Genomic DNA, 9,334 nt, shown 5'->3' on the forward strand with positions numbered 1-9,334 from the left:
AAAAGAGAATATAAATAACTGGGACTTCATCAGACTTAAAAGCTTCTGCATAGAGAAAAAAAGGTATCACTAAAGTAAAGCTAACCCTACTGAATGGGAAACAATGTTTTCACAACATCTGACATGGGGCTGATAGCCAAGATCTACAAAGAACTCATATAAATCAACAACATGAAAACAAAAAACCCAATTTAAAAAATGGGCAAAAAGCTAAACTGGTACTTCTCCAAAGAAGACATACAGATAACCAACAGGCACAGGAAAACATGCCCATCATCACTATGGTCAGGGAAATGCAACTCAAAGCCACAACAGTAGACCACGTCACACCTGTGAGAATGGCCCATATCAAAAAATCCAGCAACAGTAAGTGTTGGTGAGGATGTTGAGAAAAAGGAATCTTCGTACACTGTTGGTTCAGGGACAGGTTGAATTCCTATGGAAAACAGTATGGAGAAGTCTCAAAATATTAAGCATTGATCTACCATATGTTTCAGCATTCTCTTCTTAGGTATCTACCCAAAGAATGCAAAAACACCAATTCAAATGGCTATAACTGCAAAGTTATGGAAACAACCTAAGTGCCCAAGTAGAGATGATTAGGAAGATGTGGTTTATATACACAGTAGAATACTACTTAACTATAAACTCTTTCCATTTCTGACAACTTGGATAGAATTAGAAAGGATTACGCTAAGTGAAACAAGTTAGGAGAAGGAAAAAAATACCAATAATGGGGCCTTCCTGGTGGTGCTAGGGTTAATGCTCAGCACTATGAAGCTATCAGCAGCCACTGCACCCCAGGCCAGGAAGGTGACCCACTTGGTGCAGCAGACCTCTCTTGTCTTACCCACTGCTCCTCTCAGCAGTGTATTTCAGTCAATGTGCCTATTTAGCTCCCCACTTTATCTCTGATGAAACCTCTCACTCCACCCCACACACCTCTGGCATACACCCCAGTTCTTATAATGTATAAAAAAAAAAGCTTTAAAACAAAAATAGCAATAATGTCCCTTCTATGTGGGCTATAGGGAAACAACACAAAGGATCAGAAAAAAACAAACCATGAGATCTGACTGTAAACTGAGGGGGAGGGGAAGGTGGAGAGGAGAGCAAAATGGGAGGAGGCACAATGGACAATAGTGGAGGACTAACTGTACTTTGGTAGTGGCTGTGGTGTGGTAACACACACCTGAAGGGTGTGATCCTATACCTCTAAATCATGCACAGTGTTGTAAATCACAATTACTACACACACACACACAAAACATAACACCTTGTTCTTTCTTGATATATGGTTTCTGAAATGATTTTTAAAAAGATTTATTTATGCATACAGAACTGGGGTGCAGGTCAGAGATGCGGGGGGGTGAGAAGATTCATGAGAGACAGAGTAGGGAGCAGAACAGGCAGATGGATGAAGTACACTGCTGAGGGGAACAGCAGGAGGGTCAGGGGAGGTCTGTGGTGCCATGTGGGTCAGCTCCTTGGCCTGGATCAAATTCATGCTGCGTGGCTGCCATAGCATCATAGTGCTGCACTTTAACCCACCGCGCCACCAGGGAGGGCCCTGGACCGCTTTTTTATACACTATCTTTCATAGATTTGCAAATGAGAAGTCGTCATAAATATCAGAAGAATAATCATTTTTCCATCATTTGGAGAATTCAATTATACCTACTAACTAATTTTAAATAAACACAACAGTACTTTGAACAAATTCGCTAAAATCCTCACTCATAGCAGAGGTTATATCTGGGTAGCTTAAAGACAATAAGTTGTATTTGCTAAGTGAGTGAAATATATTTTCCTCAAATAGAAAATAGTTACTGGAAATACTGCTGGGCATAATTTGAGTGAACCTGGACTTTTTCCATGTAAATTCCTTTAAATTTAGAGAAATAATTACGGAAACTCCAATTCAAAGCAATTCATATCACTTACCCAGCCAATATTCTGAAGTGAACTGCTAAAGTAATGGTAAGAGCAACTTACAATTTCTTTCAAGGGAAAGAAAACAATTTGGCAACTTCTTTAAGTTTGAATGGAACAAGATGAGCTGCATCATCAATTACCTTTAATGTACATTTTGTCCTGCTTTTCATCCAAGAATCTGGACATGACAGACAGTAGAGGTGCCTGCTGATTTTTAACGAATATCAGGAGGCTGTGGTATTTCTAGAATAAGACGATTCTGTAACAATCCTGAAGTGAACATAAGATTCACATTTACCTTCCATATTCTTAATCAGCTTTAATCAAAATGTCACTCGAGTGAAGAACAGATTTAAAGCGAGGCTCATTCTTCATTGTATCTTTTCAGTTCATGGAAGAATCCCCGGAGTCACCGAAACTATTAAATAAGAAAAGCATTGGCGATGGGAGGCTTAAGACACCTGAGTTTTGGTCCTGTTATTAATTAGTTTTATAATCTTAGGGAAGTTTGAAAAAACTCTGAGTTTTTTCTTCTGTAAGGTGGTAAGGAGGGGGGAGGGTCTTAACCTTAGGGTTTCCTTTTCATCAGAGCTTGATACCATTAGCACCAAATACGAATTTACACCACCTCAGCGCTCCTCCTTCCTCACTTTTCTTTGAACATTTCGAGCCCCCACCCGGCTTTCTCTTACGTGGAATTCCACACTGGTTCTCTAGAGGGACTCGCATTGAACCCTTTATCTCCTGGTGTTTTTCAAAAAGGAATCACGCCTGGTTCCTCTTGGGTTACTCTGGGCTCCAGGCCGACTTTATTGAATGGAGGGCCCTGTGTGTTTGTTTTCCTTACACCTTTGTGTGTTTCTCCGGGAGTCACCGATGACTAGCGCCGCGTTAGGCGGTAATGGGGTGGGTGCCAACTGCTAGATCTTGGCTCTAGACCCGAGGGGGCGGCATGGTAGGGCCTCTCGCTTTAGGGCCCCTCTTCACTACTGTGTAAATTCGTATCGCGACCAAGCATTTCCGATTTCTTCCGAAAAGCTCAACGTGAGGTTACCACCGTGCCTCCAAGCCCAACTCAACCGCGGCGGTACTCGCACCCCGCCGAGAAGCAACCCCCAGTCCCGGAAGCCTCACTTCCTGCTCCCGGAGAGCCGGCAGTTGCTGTAGAGGTTGGAACTACCAGGACCAGGATTCCCGCGCGCATGCGCACTGCTATTGTGATGCTCCTTTCCCGGTAACTCGCCCTCTCAGGCAAACCTGAAGATAGCGGCAATTCTCCGGTGGGGGGTGGAGACGCTTTCTGCCAGATACTCCGCCCCCTTCGTGATAGGCAATGGAATCAGCCAACCGACGTGACGAAGTGGGGAAGTACTCTCCAATCAGCATCTGTGGCGGGGAGGTGGGCGTGCTCACTGGCAAGGCAGGTGGGCTAGGCTGTGCCCGGTTGCGAAGGGGGAGAATAACGTCGGGTCGGGTCAGCAGGCGCTGCAGTAGTCGCCGCAGCGGCGATGGGAGCGGTGGGGACTAGGCGGCGGCGGCGGCAGGAGGAGGAGGAGCAGGGGCTGGCACAAGAGCAGCGGCTGGGGGCGGCCAGCAACAGCAGTAACAACAGCAGCCGCCGCCGCCGCCAGTAAACGCTGTCGGTACCCGAGGGTACTACCTAGCCCGCCGGCCCTCCAAGCCGCGCTCGGGTCCCGCCGCAGTCGGCGGCGGGGGATGGGCAGGCGGCTGCGGTCCCGCCTGCTGAGGGTTGACCCCTGTCGGTTCCAGCCCTAAACTGGACTCGAGCTCTCTACCCGAAATCTCTGCGTCCGCCGGGGCCCAGGTAGGACACACCCCCCGAAAACCCCAGAGCGCTGCTTGGGGACACCCCAAGCCCGCCCTCCCCCACTCTTGACCACCTCCTCAGGCCGCACCCCTAGCCTTGTGACCGACCCTGTTGCGGTGAGGAAGGTACTGGAGACTCTTGGTGGCTGCCCACGCCCTGGGCTTATGCCAGACTCTATTACTCCACCTCGGAGACTCTGCCTCTCCAGGTGTTCCCGAAGGGTTCAGCCTCGTTTCCCCAAAGCTTTTTGTGTCTTCACTGAACTTGGAGGGTCACGAAGCTTCATTCCGTTTCGCTCTGTGGGTGACCCACATATCACTTGTATTCATGCTGCCTTTGGTATCAGAACTGAACACAGAGGATTCTCTCGATATGCTGAGCGCTTCTTCCGCCCCAGCCCTCCCCAGTATAATAGAAGGGGCCTGGCGCTCTAGATTCTGTTTGCCCGGTAGTGTTAACGATGAAGGCCACGACTTTCTGGTACTTAGTGTGCAGAAGTAAAGACCTGAGGGATTTGTTCGTGATTTGCTTTGACTCAGATGATATAGACACCCTAGTGTGCTGTGGGAGGGACAAAAGATTCCACTCATGTACTGTTAAATTAGAGTACTAAGTAATCTTTCTGGATGCCAGAACCCCACAGTGAAGTTAATTTTATTTCAGTCGTGGCTGCATCGGAGGCAAAAATGACATTGAGTTGTTCTTTGGTTTTGAATTAAAGTTGATAGGTGGCAGCAATCCCGGTATTAACTCTTCTCATCCCTAGCCTTACAGATTGTTCTTCGAACATTAAAGAAGGCTATTTGATCACAACCTGTATGTTATGTAAAGATATTTTGGTATTTAGTAGAAATTGAGTTTTCTGGTGTATATGAGGATCACATTATTATGAATGGGCATAAGTATACACACGCCCTGGAGGTTCTACTCTGTTTTGTTTCAGTGTTTGATTCTAAGCCATTATTAGCAGGTGCATTGGTTTATACACTGATTTGCCAGCATAAAGCACAAAGGTGTGTTTGCTGTTTTCTTTTGGGGGTAAGGGTGAGGAAGGGAGATGAGAGCCTGATTTTGGAGTATTGAGGGAAGTGATGCTATGTAGTGCTTTTTATATAAAGAAGTAGTAATGGTGACGAATGTTAATATGACTAACCTTGAAGAATTTGTCTTAATGCGAATTTTCCCCCAAATAATAGACCCATAGACTTGGATGATATATCGTGATCTTTCAAAATGAAAACAGACTGAAAGAAATCTTTAGAAACCTATGTTCTCTCTCTCTTTTTTTTAATCAAGGCTTTAGAAGGGATGTTTGAAACATGGCCATAAAGGAAAGTTTCTCTAACATTATTCCTTTATGATAGGCTGTTCGGAAATGCTTTTTTCTCTTTCAATTTTAGACACATACAAGAAGTTGATGCCGATAACTTCACTGGTTTAATTTGTAATATCTACTTGAAACAAATTTGATCATCAGTAGGGGGCTGACAAAGATAATATATCTTGCTCATTATCTTGTACTATGGTTAATGCATAATTTAGTGAATTCTCTATTGTACTCTATGCCTTCAGATTTTGTCTTTCCACTTCCTTTAAATACTGATTATTTTAATGCCTCAGGAAATCTTCTTGAAATTAGAACTCAGTTGCTTTAGCAAATTGAATTCGGTCATAGAGAGCTTCAAATATCTCTAAATGTAATGTTGGAAGTGAAATTTCTGTAAATTTGTTATTTTGGGCCATTTTACATCTAGAAATGCACTGAAATGTGAGAATTAGTGATATATTGTTGGTTTTCATTGTAAATAAATATTGTAGAACTATGACCATGGAATTTAAATTTAACTTTGGTTTGAGCAGGCAATACTTTATAACTTTATAAGGTAATGTATACAGATGCCCAACTTGATTGTAACTCATGAGACACTAATCCTTAGAAATAGTGAGATAGTTTATTGCTTTAAAAAAAAAAGGTAATATTTAACTTTAGGGGGAAATATTTAATAACATTATTGAGCTAGTAGGGGCAAAATAAAATAGCCTTTGAGAATGGGAAATATAGCTTCTTTCCTTGCTTTAAAAAAATTATCAGTAGTAGAAAAATTCTTTTATACTTATGTGGCATTCCTTTCAATTTGAGCATGTCATTTAGATTATTCAAGTCATATATTCATTCTTTGCTGTTTTGAAAAACATTCAAAATATACCTGGAGTTCTGTCAGCTTATTTGATAATATTTCAGGACAGCTTCAATATTTATGGAGTTATGCTGTTTTATTTCCTTGTCATCATTATTGTTATTCAGCATGTTGTAAATAATAGCGATGGTAGTGGTGGACTCAACCCCCCTCCAAATCCTTGTGTTGAAAACACTTTCACAGCTTTTGTGCTATAAATTCTCAGCATTTCAGGTTAAATAGCATACTTGTATATTTGATAAGAGCCTTTATGTCTGTATTTAAACAATTGAATAATGTAATAGTTTATTTTTACATCATTTTGTGCCTTTTTCCATCTCAGTTGTAATCCCCGTGGGCTTCCCGTCACCAAATCACGCGTGTGCTATCACCATAGTTCAGTGCACTTTCCTCCCCTCACCGTTTTTGATCCCGTTCCACCCCCATAAAATGTCTCTGTTATATAGTTGTTCATTATTATTATTATTATTTTCTCCCCTGGTCCTTTATACTCCAACTGTGAGTGAAACCATCCGGTATTTTTGCTTTTCTTTCTGGTTTATTTCACGAAGCATGATCTTTTCCAGCTCCATCCATGTTGCTGCAAAAGGCATGTGTTTATTTTTTTTGGTTGCTGAGTACTATTCCATTGCGTATTATGTACCGCATCTTTTTAATACAGTCATTTACTTTTGGGCATTTGGGTTGTTTCCACGTCTTTCCAATTTAAACAATTGAATTTTTTAAAGCTAATTTTTGAGCATACAGTACATAAAAGCACTCAAAGCTTCTGTCCTCCTTAAAATGTAGTGATCCCTGGTGGTAGGTTTACAATACAGATCAAAATTATATTATTTACATGTGTGTATCAATTTTGTACGAAAATTTCATTTTTAAACAGGTGATTTGTAAACAGACAGATTTCTTGATATATGTTATATGAGTTTAGTTTAAAAATAACCAAGTTATGGTGTCTCAGGGGTTAAGACTTAGTGCTGTCAAGCCAACACAGCCACTGTGGCCTGAGTTTGACCCCCAACAGGGAGCTGACCCACATGGCACAGCAGACCTCTTTTGTTTCACCCTCTACTCCCCTCAGCAGTGTATTTCAGTACTCCACCTGTTCTGCTCTTTGCTCTGTCTCTGCTGAGCGCCCTTACCCCCCGCACTTCTGGCCTGTGCCCCAGTTCTTGTATGTATAAATAAGTAGTAAAAATAATAAATCTTTAAAAAAGAAAAAAATAACCAAGTTAAAGAGATTTATACTATTCTTCATGATTATCACTTTATATGATACTGATACTTAAACATAAATACTTACGAACTTTTGCAAACATTTTGGATTTTTTTCTATGATTTTATTTACACTTTTGTATACAAGTTTCTTGATGTTTGGGGATGTTAATAGTTGGTGTTTTTTAAATAAAGTTCTTAAGGAATTTTATTTGACTTCAGTTAGAGAAAAGCTTCCCAAGGTAAAACCTTTCTGAGAGGCCTCCCTGGTAACACTGGGTTAAAATGCAGCACTGTGAAGCTAGTGGCAGCCACTACAATATGAGTTCAACCAGGGAGATGACGCACATGGCACGGCAAACCTCTCCTGACCCATCTGCTGCTCCACTCAGCAGTATATTTCAGTAGATCCACTTGTTCTGCTCCCCACTCTGTCTCTGGTGAATCCTCTCACACCCCACACCTCTGGCCTGTACCCCAGTTCTTGTTTGCATAAATAAATAAATCTTTAAAAAAGCCTATTTGAGAGAACCTGGTTGTCACAGTATTTTCTAAAGAATGGGTGATAGAATGGCGCCTTCTTGACTCTCTTTGTTAAGCTATCAAGATTAAACTTGTTTCACAAACTGTTTTGATTTTTTTATAGAGAATTTGCATCTTTATTGAAAATAAGAATCAGCATTTTTTCCCCAAACCAGTTTAGATATCTTAAAAATAATATCTGGCAGTTTCTCAAACAATGAAGTATATTTTCTGTTGTACACTGAAGTATCTCACAACTTTCAGCAAGAAAAAAATACTAAATTTGAGTAGTAAAGATATTACCTGATGAATTTGGGCCAGTCACTTTAAGTACTTTTTGGGGGTAGGGGGTCACCACACTTTACTCAATTAAGAGAAACATTTTTACAGACTACCTGTCTTATTTTTTCATACTTATGCTATGATTTCATAGGGGTGGGTTCTAGCAATTTAGGCTTTTTTTTCCCCATTGGTTCTCATAAAGGTTGCCCTCTGTTGATGGACCAGGCTTTTGTTTCAGTTGAAACCAATTAACTTCTTGGCTTCCTATTTTTTTTTTTTAAAGATTTATTTATTTATGCATACAGAACTGGGATACAGGCCAGAGGTGCAGGGACGATGAGAGGATTCATCAGAGACAGAGTGGGGAGCAGAGTAGGCAGATCGACAAAGTACACTGCTGAGGGGAGCAGCTGGGAGACAGGAGAGTTCTTTCTCGCCATGTGGATCACCTCCGAGGCCAGGGATCAAACTCACACTGAAAAGTCTGCATCTAGCTTGCAGTGTTGTGTCCCACCATTGCACCATCAGGGAGTGCCATTGGTTTCCTTTTTTTCTGATCATTTTCCTTCACAGATTTCAAAGTACACTCTCTGGCCTTAGAGTGCTTACTAAATATGCTCAATAAATATGTTAATTCTTATTGTAAGAACCTTGCTTTTTTTTTTCTGTACAGCATTGCCAATTGCATGCTGAGTAACATTGTAGATCTCTTTGAATTTTGCCATGGTAACAGTTGTGGGGCATTTCTTTTTGGACAATGCTCATTCCCTTGATGTCTACAAGTGTTATCTTTCTTATAGATTCACCTGTGTGTGGTAAAAGGAACAGCTCCATGTTTTCTATAAGATCTAGAGAACATACAGTTTGGGTCTCTCCTCTTTCCCTTGTCATTTGATAAATTACTGGAAGATGGAGTTTTGGCTAGAAAGTCTAAAATCAGTATTTTAATTATAAAACATTTGCCATTATATTTGTTTTTACCCAATTGTTTTTATCATCCTTTTTACATGTCTTTTTTTCATTGCAATGTTCCAAGATAACTGTTTTTTAAAAAATTGAGATTACAATATTCCCCTTATTTTGGTCTAGGTTTATGATCATCAAAATACTGTGTTGTGTTAATATTTGTCTGACATTTAGTTTCCCATGTGTTGTGTATAATAGATTAAGTTTGGAATCCACCTCCCTTTTTTTCCTTGATCTTCTAGGTGCCTGCATTTCTAAATTATCCCCCAAAATTCTTGAATCAGCATTTTTCAGTGACCAGTAACACAGAGAGGTGGGAGGGAACTGGGAAAAAATGATAGAAAAAAAGTGAACCTTGCTTCTTTCTCATGATATTTGATTTGAAAAAATT

At 40.9% G+C, this 9,334-nt stretch overlaps 1 protein-coding gene across 1 annotated transcript in view; it reads left to right on the plus strand.

The window, feature by feature from the left end:
- The first annotated feature begins 3,391 nt into the window (after positions 1–3,391).
- The window catches only part of TTBK2 (tau tubulin kinase 2), a 122,145-nt gene continuing 116,202 nt past the window's right edge, over positions 3,392–9,334 (plus strand). Inside the window, exon 1 of the mRNA XM_004687872.2 lies at positions 3,392–3,760. The gene's annotated coding sequence lies outside the window, so the exon portion shown is untranslated. The remainder of the gene's footprint in view (positions 3,761–9,334) is intronic.

Source organism: Condylura cristata, unplaced genomic scaffold (assembly GCF_000260355.1).
Source record: "Condylura cristata isolate star-nosed mole 26May11 unplaced genomic scaffold, ConCri1.0 scaffold00023, whole genome shotgun sequence".
Lineage (NCBI taxonomy): Eukaryota > Metazoa > Chordata > Mammalia > Eulipotyphla > Talpidae > Condylura > Condylura cristata.